Consider the following 16,780-nt stretch of genomic DNA (forward strand, 5'->3'; position numbering starts at 1 on the left):
AACCTTTAATTTGACGTAGGTATCACATCTATAACAGTTACGACTCCTGCTTATACACTGATTGTTCACTACCTCACAAGGCAGCCTATTACTTTAATGGAGATTTAACTATCAGAAAATTAGTCTTTCTCATGTTAAACCAAAACACTTTTCTCTATTATTTTACTTATTAGTCCTTATATCAATTTTCTTGATGAAATACATTCCAAGACCCTCAATGGATACCTGAAACCACAGATAGCACTGAATCCTATTTAGGCTAGGTATTTTAGATCTGATAACTTAGTCTGCTACTCAGTGACTAACAATATGCTGTACAAAGAGACGGTTGACATACCTGGAAGGATGAAATGGGACAGTGCAAGATTCAATGACCATACTCAGAAAGGCACATAATTTAAAGGAAATGAATTGTTTATTTCTGGAATTTTCCATTTAATATTTTCAGACCATGGTTGACCATGGCTAACTGAAACTTCCGAAAGAAAAACTGCAGGTAAGAGATGACTATTGTATATGGACTACACACATCTTAATTTCATTGATAACCCTTCAGATAGCTGAAAACAGCTACCAGAATTTCTTTGTCTCTTCTGCATATGGGATATTCTTAGTAACTATTCCCTGTAGATGCCTGGTGGCTTAAAAATAAGGCTGCAAATTTTCTGGTACTTTATTTATAAGTAGACAGGTCTTTACTTGAGTAACTCTAGGTGGACTTGTGAGTGAGAATGTGACTGTAACGATGCTATATGCATTCCAAAGTTAGGTCATTTAAATTAATGTAGCTTTCTACTTGTTCATTGGAACATTTGCTGCTACATCTCTAATCCACTATGTAAGAAGTCTAGGTATACTGAGACACCCATGCTGATGAAGCCACGTGTAAATATCCCGGTCAACACTCCCAATGGAGCTCACCTTCCAGCCGTCTTCACAAATGTACCCTCCAGATCAGCTGAATCTCACTGAGTTTTGCAATCACTGCCACATGGAACAAAAGAAACCCCAGCTGAGCTCTGTCCAAATTCTCACTCATAAAATCATGAGCTATAATTATAGGACTATTGTTTTAAGCTACTAAGTTTTGGGGTAGTCAGTTACTTAGCAACAGACCTGACAAGACTTGGTATATTTGTTGTATATATCACAACATCTTTTCACACACCAACATTAGCAAAAATCATCTAAAAAAATCTTATACCTGTTTATATGCCAATGTCTGATATCACTTTAGCTTTGTAGAGGCAAACATTAAGAAGTGGCAGGTGTTTATTTTTCTTATATTTCATGGTCACATCAATATGCCTCTCTGAAGTTCTATGTTATGAACTTGAATTCTGGTGTACAGGAACAGAAAGGCAAGGAAGAAACAATGGCTTCAACATTTAGCATATTTTTCTGCACCTAATTTAGGTGGTGAAAAGCCATTGTCAAGTATTTTCTCAAATTACACAACTTAAAAAGAAAATGTGATGTCAAGTATTTTCTCAACTGACCCAACTTGAAAATGTGAAAGTTCATCAATTTTGCTTCCTTATTTTTGATATTGATATGTATGCTATATGCAAGTGGCTGGTCATGAATAAGTTAAATATCAGTTAAGTTAGTGAATACAATGTCTCAGATTTAGGAAATAATGTTTAAGTTTTTGGTACAACCGTTTTTACAAAATTTAGCAAAAATATTGTTATCATATGGGAGGTTGAATTTTACTTCCTAACTAGATACTTTCATGAATACACACACACACACACACACACACACACACACACACACAGATGTTTAAACATTAGGTTGGTGCAAAAGTAATTGCAGTTATTGCCATTACTTTTAATACATAACACGGAAAATGAATTTGTAGCAATGTTTTCTTATAGAACGATGTCTTCGATATATTTCTAATTGTACCACTAGATGGAGATATTTATTAGAAAGTTGTCTGCCTCTTAACCCAAAGAACTGCTTGAGTTGGGGGGAAATATTTTTTCCATTATATATTCCTTTGGAAATACGAAAAATAATTACAATATAAATAAAATATCTAATAAAATTTTCTGAGTTGATCAACTCATCTAAGAGTGAGAAGACGTATGAATATTTAAGCACTATCAAATTTCAGAATTTTTTTTCTATCACTCTTGAATAAAAAATCTGAAACAATCCTCAGAAATACAATCTGAAAAGTTTTGGTTCCCTGGAACACATGTCTCTTACCAGTGCACAGATAATAGTGTCATGGGTGTCCAGAGTGTATACATTCTATTCTTGAAAAAATAAATTCTAAAAAATTACAAAGCCAAATGACAGACTTTAGGAAGATAGATAAGAATGTTTTGTGGAACTTTTGTTAAAAACATAAGCAGGTAATCAGCACAGTTATGAGCAACCTGGCACCATGTTCTTAATAAATGAATAGTCTCTGCTAGAGGCACACACTTTGATCTTTGTTCTCAGTCATTTGCATATAATCGCTGCATTTATCATGTGGCCAATAGATGTTAAAAACATAATAGAAGGAGATAATGAATGAAATTGGACTCAAATTGGACTTTGTGGTCAAAAGGCCAGTACTGAGCAAACCTTCTTTAACCCAGAAAATGCCTACTGGTCCAGAGTTACCTTTGTTTGCTCAGTGAAGGACTGATTCTAAAACACCCAGTTGAAAAAGAAGATCCTTGTCAAGTTGTATTAGTTCATTTTCACGCTGCTGATAAAGGCATACCCGAGACTGGGCAATTTACAAAAGAAAGAGGTTTAATTGGACATACAGTTCCACATGGCTGGGGAAGCCTCACAATCATGGTGGAAGGCAAGGAGGAGCAAGTCCCGTCTTACATGGATGGCAGCAGGCAAAGAGAGAGTGAGGAAGATGCAAAAGCGGAAACCCCTGGAAAAACCATCAGATCTCGTGACACTCATTACCATGAGAACAGTATGGGGTAAACCTCCCCCATGATTCAATTATCTCCTACCAGATCCCTCCCATATCATGTGGGAATTATAGGAGTACATTTCAAGATAGGACTTGAGTGGAGACGCAGAGCCAAACCATATCATTCCATCCCTGGCCCCTGCCAAATCTCATGTCCTCACATTTCAAAACCAATCATGCCTTCCCCACAGTCCCCCAAAGTCTTAACTAATTTCAGCATTAACTCAAAAGTCTGCAGTCCAAAGTCTCATCTGAGACAAGGCAAGTCCCTTTCACCTATGAGCCTGTAAAATCAAAAGCAAGCTAGTTATTTCCTAGATACAATGGGGGTACAGGCATTGGGTAAAAACAACCATTCCAAATGGGAGACATTGGCCAAAACAAAGGGGCTACAAGGTCCATGCAAGTCCGAAATCCAGTGGGGCAGTCAAATCTTAAAGCTCCAAAATGACCTCCTTTGACTCCATGTCTCACATCCAGGTCACACTGATGCAAGAGGTGGGTTCCCATGGTCTTGGGCGGCTCCGCCCCTGTGTCTTTGCAGGGTAGAGCCTCCCTCCTGGCTGCTTTCACAGGCTGACATTAAGTGTCTGTGGCTTTTCTAGGTGCATGGTGCAAGCTGTCAGTGGATCTACCATTCTGGGGTCTGGTGAATGGTGGCCCTCTTCTCACAGCTCCACCAGGCAGTGCCCCAGTAGGGACTCTCTGTGGGGGCTTCAACCCCACATTTCCCTTCCACACTGCCCTAGCAGAGGTTCTCCATGAGAGCCCCACTCTTGCAGGAAACTTCTGCCTGGGCATCCAGGCATTTCCATACATCTTCTAAAATCTAGATGGGGGTTCCCAAACCTCAATTATTGACTTCTGTGTACCCACAGGCTCAACACCACGTGAATGCTGCCAAGACTTGGGGCTTGCACCACCTGAAGCCAAGAACCAAGCTCTACATTGGCCCCTTATGGCCATGGCTGGAGCCTCTGGGGCACATGGCATCAAGTCCCTAGGCTCCACATAGCTCAGGGACCCTGGGCCCAGCCTTCAAAACCACTTTTTTTTCCCCTAGGCCTCTGGACCAGTGATGGGAGGGGATGCCATGAAGACTGCTGACATGCCCTGGAGAAAGTTTCCTAATTGTCTTAGGGATTAACTTTTGGCTCCTCGTTACTTATGAAATTTCTGCAGCCAGCTTGAATTTCTCCTCAGAAAATGGGATTTTCTTTTCTAACGCATTGTCAGGCTGCAAATTTTTCAAACTTTTATGCTCTGTTTTCCTTTTAAAACTGAATGCTTTTAACAGCACCCAAGTCACCTCTTGAATGCTTTGTTGCTTAGAAATTTATTCCGCCAGATACCTTAAATCATCTCTCTCAAGGTCAAAGTCCCACAAATTTCTAGTGCAGGGGCAAAATGCCACCCATCTCTTTGCTAAAACATAGCAAGAGTCATCTTTGCTCCAGTTACCAAAAAGTTCCTCATCTCCCTCTGAGACCATCTCAGCCTCCACCTTATTGCCCATATCACTACCAGCATTTTGGGCAAAGCCATTCAACAAGTCTCTAGGAAGTTCCAAACTTTCCCACATTTTTCTGTCTTCTTCTGAGCCCTCCAAGCTGTTCCAACCTCTGCCTCTTACCCAGTTCCAAAGTTGCTTACACATTTTTGGGTATATTTTCAGCAACACCCCACTCTACTGGTAACAATTTACTGTATTAGTCTGTTTTCACACTGCTGATAAAGACATACCCAAGACTGGGCCATTTACAAAAGAAAGAGGTTTAACTGGACTTACAGTTCCACATGGCTGGGAAGCCTTACAATCATGGCAGAAGGCAAGGAGGAACAAGTCCCGTCATACATGGATGGCAGCAGGCAAAGAGAGAATGAGAAAGATGCAAAAGCGGAAACCCCTGATAAAACCATCAGATCTCGTGAGACTTACTCATTACCATGAGAACGGTTAGGGGGAAACCACCCCCATGATTCAATTATCTCCCATCAGGTCCCTCCCACAACATGTGGGAGTTATGGGAGTACAATTCAAGATGAGATTTGTGAGGGGACACAGAGCCAAACCATATCACCAGCTAACCATTTATTCATCTATTCCTGTAATCACATAAAGCATACTCTTTGAGGGACTACTATGTGAAAGGCAGTCATGTAAGCTGATAAGTCCTATTCATTACAAATTCAACACTGGAAGTATGAATAGAGTCTGATGGAAAACGAGGAGGAATAGACAAAGAATGTTGAGATTGGTAGTATAATGCCACATCAAGAGGGTGATAGTCGAGCAGTCTCTAGAAGCATACTTAGGGGTGTTAGAGATAAAGGAGGTGTTAAAGACAATCAAAAAGAAACTTTCACTGTATTAAATTGGGTGTGGATATAAAGATAAGCAAAATTTAATACAGTAAGATTTGAAAATAAAATGTATGACTTGGTCACCATGGTCTCTACTGAGATCCCAGCGTGGGCAAATCTAATGGTGGGAGACTCCATAGTGAGAGTTCTGTAATGGGAACTTTACTTATTATCTCTTGTTAACTTGGAATATGGTTTTTATAAGTGCCAGAACCTATAACCTATAAACCTGAGATGCTTTCTCACAAGACCAAAACTGCCAAAATATTTTATTCTTACAATCTCCCATGATATTTTCAATAAGATGGAAAAAATAAGAAATAAATAGATTTTCTGAAAATACTGGGGACACTTGATGTCCAGATATGCCCACATGAGAAGAGTCCACATAGAAAGAATCTCCACCTGGAAAGAATGGAAGGGATTGGATGAGGGAATATACTCAGTAAGAAAGCTGAAACAAGGAAAATTTTTTGGCTCTGGAAACACAGAGCAGAGAGCAACTGGATCAAGAACAGTTCTGCTAGTCTCTTATCATATAGAACTTTGTGACAATTTACTTTTAAAAGGTGAATTTAACTCACCCAGTTAGAAATACTTAGATTTTGTCTACTGGTGGTAGGAAACGTATTTGCAGGAGAGGCTGTCATGGCAGTGCTGAGCTGAGCCTGAAGCCTCAAGTATACTAAAAAAACACCATTTTTCCCTCTCTTTAGGTTAGGGAGGCTCTTGAAACAGAGAGATCGAGTTTCTTAATTCTTGTATGATGAAGGAAAGTCTACATAAGAGGTGACTGGGGAGAGGGAAGCAGAGAGGTGCATTAGGATGGGAAATGAGAGTCAAAAGCTTACAAACCTTAATTTTGTCTGTCTTAATGCTCTGCTTAGAGCCTAATACTAAAGTCTAAGAAAATATTTGGTCTGTCTGTCTCCAAAAGTAATGCTCTTTTCATTATTAAACTCGATGGAAGAAGGAAGTAATTACAACTAAAGGAGGAGAAGGAGAATAAAATATATGTTTTATATTGGCAGAAAAACTGGTTATGTTAGCACTTTAGATTGGAACAAAAATGATTCAGAACGAAACTCACTTTTTTTTTTCCATCCGTAGATATTCACCCTACAAGTATTTTTTAAGTTATCCTAAGTTCTAGGTCCTAAACTTTATTAATCTATTATCCAAAATTCATTGAGGTACTGTAATAGACTTCTTAAGGAATCTATGCTGTCCATACATCCCTTGCCTTGAAGTATTCATAATATTTAGTCATCTATTTGCTTTCCTAAGAGGACAAAACATTAACTCTTCCATTATTCCTTTGCCTTGTGTTAATCCTTCAAACACAAGTATTCTCAAGTGGAAGTCTCATTCATTTCTGCCATCTTAATAGCCATCTGTGTAGCTACACTTTTAACCACAATACTGTACAAGAAAGGAAATGCTATTGGAATGAATATCTTAGAAAAGCATATAAAAATTTATATTTTCAACTCCTTTATTTCTAACCATCATTTTTTTAATAGAGAAGAAAAAATATCACTTTGAAATAATAGTTGTCCATTTACATTGATCACACTTTCCATCCCGTTCCCAAACTCTCTTGATAATACAATGTAAATATGGGAAATGACATGAGATTTAGTTCCTGTACTGTGAGATAAGACCCTTAATAGAAGAACCAAATTGTCATTCTTGCAAGAACCTGAAGAGTCTAGAACCTCCAATGTGTAAAGTTAAGAATAATAATAAGAAAGAAAAAAAAGGATGTGGTGGAGCTACTCAGTGGGATATATAGGTCACACATTAAAACTAAAAATCTTGATTCGCTGGTTTGGGATCTTACAAACGTTTATCTCTCTAGACAGAAAGTTAACAAATGACCTTCTATAGTGCTGATATAATTATTTTTTCTAAGATAATGGACTTGCTGTTTGACACCACTGCCAATTTTAAAAATAATCTGCTTGTCTGAAATATCAGAATAATGATTAAGCACAACATGTTCAGAGATCTAAGATAATTTGATATTGACAAGCATTTGTTAATGGTACAAAGTATAATGAGTCTGTATTTGATGGTAGAAAATCTGCCATTAGTAGTTAAGCCGTCATTTTAACAGCTGTTTGACAACAGAAAGAGCTTGTATTTATTCTATTTGACTAAAGTATCAATTAATAGTGAACCAATCAGCTAGCCAGCTAAAAATAAACGTAAAAAATGCAAAGTTCTTTTCTTGCCTTTTCAATATAATTTGAAGCCATCAAAATTAAATTGAATGTTATAATTAAAACACATTACACTAGTGTGTTTAATAAAGACTAAAATTCTCTATTAAAAGTGAACAGGAACCAGAGAAACATTTATAATGCAAAATAACTCTAAACTGACAACAGTAAACTGCTGTTGCATAGAAATTGGAAAGTGATATTGTTTAACGTCAACAAAGGAGATGCCAAATACCTTCTTTAAAGAGGCTTGAAAGAAATAATTTACCATGGAAACGCTGCCTAATTCCAGAGACTGCATGTGCTTTCATCCAGTAAGAAAATCTGTGAGATTCCAGCTCTTTGTAGAATGTGAGAGGAGTAAAATGGCTGTCCTCATTCCCCACTTTAATTTGAGCAATCCAGAATTTACTATGGAGTGTTCCACTGAACAAGTAGCTATACAAAAATTGAATAGGTGTATCTAAGAAACAACAACTACACAGACAACCAAAGAACGCTTGCTCAAAGAAGTCTGGCAAATGATGAAGTGAGCAACACTAAACCTCACTGCAGGATCTCGTAGAGCCTTTAACATTTGAGATGCCCTGAGAAGCTCCAAAAGGTGAATGGAGTTCCTACCAGTTCCCAAAATTTGCTTGACAAAAGTAAGCCCTCTTTTATTGCATAGGGCATATTATGGTATTAGGACTCACTGGAAAATATTAATACAATCAGAATTTAACTAAAAACAAGAAATTTCAAATTTATGTAAATTGCTTCTTTGAATTTTAGGTTTCTAAGAAATATAGCAAAGGTAAAAACTATGTTATATGTAATATGCATAAACTCTTTTCCTTGTTTGTGCACTTATACCAAATTTAACTCAAGTTTCCTACCTCATTGATGTGAGATAGGCAACAAGGAAATCCCAAATTCCTGGAAAATTGCTTGATTGTATAGCAATAATTTATTAATTATCTTTTAACATAGGGGTATTATCATTCCTGTAGTATAATGTCCAAGAATGCTACAGTGGGATCCAGTCTGGGTTTTCATCTTGGCTCAGCTACCTACTAGTTGTAACCCCTTAAAAAACTTATTTAATGTCTCTATACTTCTTTTTCTTCACCTGTGAAATGACAATAATAATAATGTACCTATATCATAGGTTATTAAGGAGACATCAAATATATAAGTATTGCTTATATATAAGTGTGTATAAGTATAGCTAAAGGTATGACTTACAGTTTTTTTTAAAAGAATAAGTAGCACTAACTCCTCAATCAACCCCACAATTTTTTTATCATCTTACATCAAAAGTTCACACAAGAGTCAGACCCAAAGAGCTAACTCTGTTTATCCTTTGAATCTTACCTTGGCACCTCCTAACTTTTAAAGAGCATCTTCAAATAAGGTACTCCCAAGTGCTACTTGAAGAGTAAGAGTAAAGTAAGAGAGACTGTAGAGGGCCTATGAGTCTGAAACCCCCTGCAAAAACTTCAAGATAATGTTACTCTATACAAGCTTTTTCAGAATGATCTGTTCACTCCCACTGATGCAGCAAAGGACCTTGTTCATGCTAGGACCAAGAATAGCTATACAGTTGCACATCCTCTAGTTGTTTTAGGTCTGTGGTACTCTCTGATGTGTACCCTTCAGGCCACTCAAGTTATTTCCTCCCTGAGAAAATGAAAATTAGAAGAAAAATGGTGTGTGTGATCAACATGTTCCACCATCTTCCTTCCTTGGGAGCCATCATTTTAGGACAAGGAGACTTCTGTTTTGTCTTTCAATTTCTCACCTAAAGTTTCCATGGTTGTTGGCCTAAAATAATTCTAAAAGTCCTAAAAGATATGTGTGTTTCTTTTATTGTGACCTTAAGGGAATTCTTAGAGACAGTTAGTTGTACTACTCCTTTTCTCTCTGAAACTCCCAATTCTTCTCCTTTAAACTTGTGTGTGCTGTGCATAAAATCTGTGAAGGATAAGAATAGTGGTTAAAAAATATTTCAGCTGTTCCTAATATGTAAAATAGTCTAAAATACCCCTCCTTTACCTCTTTATTTTCCTTCTCCTTTGAGGAGTAGATTTTTGGTAAATTTAATTTTGGGACACTTCAGGCATTTTTTTTTTTCACAAAACTTAATTATAAATCTAGTGATAATTACTTTTGAAAGACAATGAAAAATAGAGATTTAAATTTCTAGAAAACATTGCATTTTTACTGACTCTTCCAAATGTTATGCTATACTTTTGAGAAAGTTTTTTTTTTCAATCAGGTTATTGAGATTCTCACTATTGGAAAATTATTAAGAAGAAACAGTATAAGCAATTGACATTTCCTTTTGGGGATTTTGCCCAGGATTTAGGAAAATGAATGAGGCATGTGAGAAACATTAACAAGGCAGTGTTAGCACATTATAGAAACATAACTATGCATTATTTCCTAAAACTATTACAAATTTTTAAAAGTAGATATTTTAAGAGATAAAGATACAAGCTCACTGCAGCATAAAAGACGGTAAAAACCTGTTATCAAACTCCAAATATACTAAGAAACAGCAGTGGAATGAGTAATTCTCTCATGAGGAAAAAGTGAGCCATTATTACTGATCAGTTCTGCTTCTGTGTGCCTGTTTAACCTTCTACTTCCTCTCCTCTTTCCATAGTGGGAACTGGAAGGGAATTGAAGTATCTGGGGCACCTGTTTCTCTGGTAATGTAACAGCCTATAATTTCCACTAGGGTGAGATCCTCATCAAACCTCAGGGCAAATCTATTTTGCCTGCAATTTCTGAGCCATCGATCATGTCCTTAAATATGACCTGCGTCTATGAGATTGCTTTTGAGGACGATGAAAGGAGAGTTTATTTAGAGGCACCTGTGCCTGCTAGGTGATACTACCTAATTTTGAGCTAAACAAACAAACAAACAAACAAAGTACTCTGTAGATAAAACATAGAGCATCTTTTTTTCTTGTTGCATTCTTGAAAAGCCAGTATTCCACATTTGAGAAGTTTAAAATCAGAGCTGACAAATGCAGGATTTTAATTGAAGTATTTTATGTAAATAGTAGTATACACTTGTCCAGATATGGAATGAGGTTCTGTTAGGATAATTTCAGTTCTTTAGGAACTGTTCATCTTATGTCATCATTTTAGTTAGAATAAAGACATTCTTTATGTGGTATTCATTGTAAGTAAATTAGTAATTTTTCTTTCATAGTTTATATGTACTGTTGGTTGTATTATTCTGAAAAGCCTGTATTAAAATTCAAGCTGCCATTATGCCATTATGTATATATTTTTTAAATGAGAACTCTTGCATTTCTTACTTGTATGTAACAAAATACCAATGCCTGAAAAATCTGCTGAAAAGCTCTGTTAATACAGTACAATTAAATATGGTTATCAAGGAAATAGGTGAACATAAATTTTAAAAAGTGCTTATTCCCAGAGAAACATGTTTTTTTTTTTTTCTACAAAAGTCTTTAAAGTAGCCCTGAGGAGACAAATGACTGGACATCAGTCTATTATCATTTGTGGAGAATGTGACATAAGCTCCAGTTTTATTTCCTTTAGAGTTGAAAAATGATATGTATTTTCCCTGCTCTCCTTCACAGTTTATTCTCACATAAGTATAAAGTATATATTTTAAAAATATTGTTTAGTTTGCATATCTGGCCACTTGATGACATGAATTATAAATCACAGTATAAAATAGTGTTTTTCCTGGCCAATCAGAGAAAAAAAGAGACAATGAATGCCTTTATTTCATTTCATTGGGGGCTGGTGAAAATTAAATTTAATAAAGGCTACAGCTCTAAATGGACCTGATCAGATACAATTGCATTGGAAAGGCAGAGGGTAATATTAACAAAAAGCACTTTTTTATTAGGAGATTCCATTCCTAAATGCTAACACATGTAAAAATAATAAAATGTGTTAATACATAAATATATACTACCTGTATCTTTTTAAAAATGTTTTTAAATTGTCATGGCTTATTGGGCACAGAGGGACACCTCTTGTGACAATTATAAAATCTCCCAGTTGAATATGAATTATGTGTAAAGAGAAAGTATGTTTTGCCTCTGTATTTTATAGACAAAGGCAAAAAAATGAGAACCCATTAATTTAGAAAATAGACAATGAGATACTCTCTAATTAAACAGAAAGTTTCAGGAACTGGACCTTTGCTTCTCTCTTGCCCATCCCAAACCTGTGGATGAATAAGCTCAGTGCATTAGGGATTGGAATTTAGTCTATGGTAATTTAGATCATAGAATGTAGGAATATGCAGTGGTAACTGAAACATATAACTCTAGGGAAAAAATATATATAGTGCAAAAAGTAGTCTCCATTTGGAGAGATTATGACTTGATTTATGTATTTTGCTAGGATTGAATTTTACTAAATTACAGTTTTCAATTTTTCTGTGTTAATAGAGATACCTCATTAGGCAATTTGGTGTGCCTAACATTTACTATGACTAATACTGTTAATGCTTTCAAAATTGGACATAAACAGTAGGAGATATTCATCTAAATTGACTTAATCATAATTTAATTACTGTATACTAAGGCACACCCATTACAAAATTCAGACCTATACTGGCCAAATACAAATACAGTGTGATCATGCAAGACTGAATAATAAACTCACTTATAGATGATTGAGAAAATATTTTAGGAAAAATTCATAGGATAGTTGTAATGAAGAAGAGAACTCCACTTTTTAAATTTAGAATCTCAATTTTCCAGTCTCCTATTTTTCTAGTTTGATGATTGATGAGGAGCCAATTACACTTTTGGCTTCCAGAATATAAATAGAAACTTATGACAATATATCCTAACTCTTGCAGCTTCAACAATTGGATACTCAATTTCTTTTTTCTACGATAATAAAATTAACAGAAAGAGACCAAAACATTTTTAACCACTAATACTTTATTGCAATAAGCACAATTTCTGATGGGAGGTGCTCATATGCCATGGAGAAAATTCATTCCCAGTTTTTCTAGATCACAAATCAATCTTTCTTGTGACAGTAAAACGTTTGACCTTCTTAGCAAGTTGTGGGATAAGAGAAGTCTATTGTTCGGACACAGGTTTAAATATATTCAAGTCCGGACTGTTCTACCAAAAATATTTTTTATGTGAGTTCAGTAAGAAACTGTTTCAGATTAAGCTCACGCTTTCAATTTGGCTCCATAAATGTTTATAGAGCATATAGTGTTTCTAAAGCACAATGCTGGGGATTAAAGTCAGTTCCAGGCATCAGCCTATACGATGCTTGAACCAACCATGATCCTTCAGAGTCCTCTTCTTTAAAACAAAGCTTACTGTATGTAGATTATAATCCACAGATGCTTAAGCAAAAAGGGTATGCAAAAAGCAAGTAAAGTCAAGGACATTGCTCCAATGCTTCACATTGCTTTCTGTACACAATATAAATTTTTTACCTTGAAGTACAACTTACTCCAGGGCTTGGTTCCCCAACTTACTCCAGAGCTTGGTTCCCCATGTGGGGCCAACCCACATGTCTGCCCTCCTGTTTATTATTTTTCCTTTCTATTACCTTTCCTAAAACCTCTAGATTAATCATAATCTTTCATTACATGGTTCATTCAATATCACTCATTCACTGTAAAACCCTTCCTTCATTTTAAGATCCAGATGAGGTAATAAGTCCTTGGAAACCTCTTGTTTCCTCAGGGAAGGTTGCCCCATTCTCTACATTTCTAGAGTTTATTGCTTATAGCACTAACTGTGTTTATCATATTATGTTGTAACTTAAAAGTATGTAAGTTTGTCTCTCGAGAGCAAGAACTTTGTATTATTAATCTTCATATATTCAGTATTAAGAATATCAAGCATATACTGTTCAAAAAATGTTAAATGTTCACTGAGGATAAGATTTTTTTTTCTGGAGGGAATCTCATGAGCTAGTAAGAAAAACAAGCATGAAAAGAAATAAACAGAAAAGACTACAACACAAGAGTAACAGCTAACTTTTATTATGTCCTTACTCTATGCTAATTACCATACTAAAATATTTTCAGGAATTATATTGAAACTTCATGCCGGTTTTAGAAAGTAGGTATTATCACTATATCCATTTTATATATTGCACTGTGCTCTCACATGACATTGACATTTCTTTGTTTGTTGTCTCTCTAATCCACGTTAGACTGTAAAGTCTTTGAGTACATGGACTATATCTGGCACTGCTTCATCCTCAGAATCTTATATGGTGCCTAACACCTAATCAATAATCAAAACACCGGTTGATACATTTGTTAAGCCATTCATGCATGAATCAAAGGATTCCTTTTACCCAGTGTTTTAAAGATTATGACAGCACATGCTTATGTAATACTTATGTTGTGCCAGATGCTGTTCTAAGTGCTTTACAAATATTAGCTTACCAAGCCCTCACCACACCTTGGGAGCCAGCTTTTGTCCCGGTAAACTGAGTAATATTTTACAGATGAACAAACTGAAGCACATATAGGTAAAGCAATTTGGCTAAGGCCATATAGCTAATTATGTATTGTGGATAAGGCTCTTAAAGTTGAACTGAGATAAAACCTAGACCATGAAATCAGCCATGCAAAATCTACTAAAATGACAATTTAGAGATTGTAAATAGTTTTAAGTGGTTTAATGATCATTTTTCATCTTTCTTATCTGGTGAACCCTTAGCTTATTTTGATCAATTTTCTTTATTTTCTCTCATTGCTAACCTGTGTTGTAAGCTTAGCTCTCCTTTGTTGATACAAAGAACATGCTCTCTACATATTGCCTGGGATTTATCTTTGAAATTTCTCCTTAAGAAATGGAATTTTTGTTACAATAACCTAGAATGTACGGTCTGTCTGTCAATTGCCTTTCTAATTTCTGTTCCTAATTAGCATTGAATAAGTTTATGTGTACTGGAAATAGCCAGAAATAAGATCTTTCAAATGTAAATATGGCTCCTATGATAATTGGGCTATTGAGTTTTGCATATCTCTTCACTTCTAAGTAGGTGGAAAAATCTTTCATGCATATTTACCACATTGTTCAAAATTTCTTTCTCCAACAACTTCTTTTTCTTAATTTGTTCCACAAGTGTCTCTTGTTTTTCAAATATATTTATTTAATATAGATAAAATTTATGTATTTATTATGTAAAAAATGATGCCTTATGGGACATATGCATTGTAGAATGATAAAATCTAGCTAATTAACATATACATCAGCTCACATAATTATTATTTTTCTTGTGAGAACAGTTAACGTTTGCATTCTTCAGTGTATCTTCATATACTATAGTCATTATGCTGTATAACACATCTCTTGAATTTCTTTCTCCTATCTAACTGCAATTTTGTACCCCTTGACCAAATTCTCCCCCTGGGCCCTGTCCAGTACAACTTCCACAGCCTCTAGTAAACACCATTCTACTATCTGTTTCTGTGAGATCAACTTTTTTGGATTCTACACATAAGTGAGATTGTGTGATATTTGTGTTTCTGTGCCTGGCTTATTTCACTTGTCTTTCAGGTTCATCCATATTGTTACAAATGACTGAATTGCCTTCTTTTAATGGCTGAATTTTATTCCATGTCTTACCGCATTTTCTTTTTCCACTCATCTGTTGATGGACACATAAATTGATTCCAAATCTTGGCTATTGTAAATAGTGCTGAAATAAACACTGGAGTGTAGATGTCTCTTTATGTACTGATTTTATATCCTTTGGATTTATACCCTATAGCGGTATTGCTAGATCATATTGTAGTTCTAGTTTTAATTTTTTGAGGAACTTCTATACTGCTTTCCATAGTGGCTGTACTAATTTACATTTCCACAAACAGTGTGCAAATGTCTCTTTTTTCCATATCCTTTCCTAATACTCATTTTTTAAGTTTTTAATAATAATCCTTCTAACAATAATGAGGTGATACCTCATCATGGTTTTGATTTACATTTTCTTGATGTTTAGGTATGTTGAGCATTTCTCATATATCTATTGGCCATTTGTGTAGCTTTGCTTTAGAAATGTCCATTCAGGTCTTTTGTCCGCTTTTAATTATTTGTTTTCCTGGTATTGGGTCACTGACTTTATAATATATTTAGGATATTCCCCTTATATGATATATAGTTTGCAGATATTTTCTCCCATTCTATAGATATTCTATCCACTCTATTGATTGTTTTCCTTCCTGTACTAAACATTTTTGTTTGATATAATTTCATTTTTCTATTTTTGCTTTTGTTTTCTCTGCTTTTAAGGTCAGATCCAAAAAATTATTGCCCATACTAATGTCATGGACCATTCCACCTATGATTTCTTCTAGTAGTTTCATAGATTCAGGTCTTACATTTAAATTTTAAATTCATTTTGAGTTGATTTTGTATATGATGTCAGATAAGGGTCTAACTTTATTCTTCTGCATATGGCGATCCAGTTTTCCCAGAGCCATTTATTGAAGAGACTATTCTTTCCTCATTGTGTGTTCTTGGCAACTTTTTGAGAAAATAATCGGCTGTGTAAACATGAATTTATTTATGAGATTTCTGTTCTGTTTCATTGGTCTATGTGTCTTTTTATGTCACTACCATGCTGTTTTGAGCCATCCTTGCAGCCCTGGGATGAATCTCACTAGATCATGGTGAATAATATTTTTTAATGTTCTGTTGAATTTAATGTAATGTTGAATGTACTATAACTTTATAATATGTTTTGAAGTCAAGTAATGTGGTGCTGCTAGCTTTGCTCTTTTTTCTCAAGATTGCTTTGGCAATTCAGAGTCTTTTGTGGTTCCATATAAGTTTTAGGATTTTTTTTTACTATTTTTGTGAAAAATGCCTCTGCTATTTTGATGGAAATTACACTGAATCTATAGATTGCTTTGGGCAATATAGACATTTTAACAATATTAGTTCTACTCCATTAACATGGATGACTATTTCATTTATTTGTGTCATTTTCAATTTCTTTCATAAATGCTGTATAGTTTTCAGTGTAAAGATTTTTCACCTGCTTGGTTTATTACTAAGTTTTTGTTTTTTTGTAGCTACTGATAGTTTGCTGTTAATACACAGAAACACTATAGATTTTTGAATGTTAGTTTTGTATTTTACATCTTTATTGAATTTGTTTATTAGTTCTAACAATTTTTTTTCAGTGGAGTTTTATATTTAGGGTGGTATAAATGTAAGACAATGTCATTCGCCAACAGTAATAATTTAGCTTCTTCCTTTCCTGTTTGGATGCCTTTTATTTC

At 35.1% G+C, this 16,780-nt stretch overlaps 1 long non-coding RNA gene across 1 annotated transcript in view; it reads left to right on the forward strand.

The window, feature by feature from the left end:
• LOC129049414 (uncharacterized) overlaps positions 1 to 14,661 on the forward strand; it is a 157,372-nt gene extending 142,711 nt beyond the window's left edge. Inside the window, exon 6 of the long non-coding RNA XR_008512466.1 lies at positions 10,175 to 14,661. This is a non-coding gene — a long non-coding RNA (uncharacterized LOC129049414). The remainder of the gene's footprint in view (positions 1 to 10,174) is intronic.
• Positions 14,662 to 16,780: the final 2,119 nt, after the last annotated feature.

Source organism: Pongo abelii, chromosome 10 (assembly GCF_028885655.2).
Source record: "Pongo abelii isolate AG06213 chromosome 10, NHGRI_mPonAbe1-v2.0_pri, whole genome shotgun sequence".
Taxonomy (NCBI): Eukaryota; Metazoa; Chordata; class Mammalia; order Primates; family Hominidae; genus Pongo; species Pongo abelii.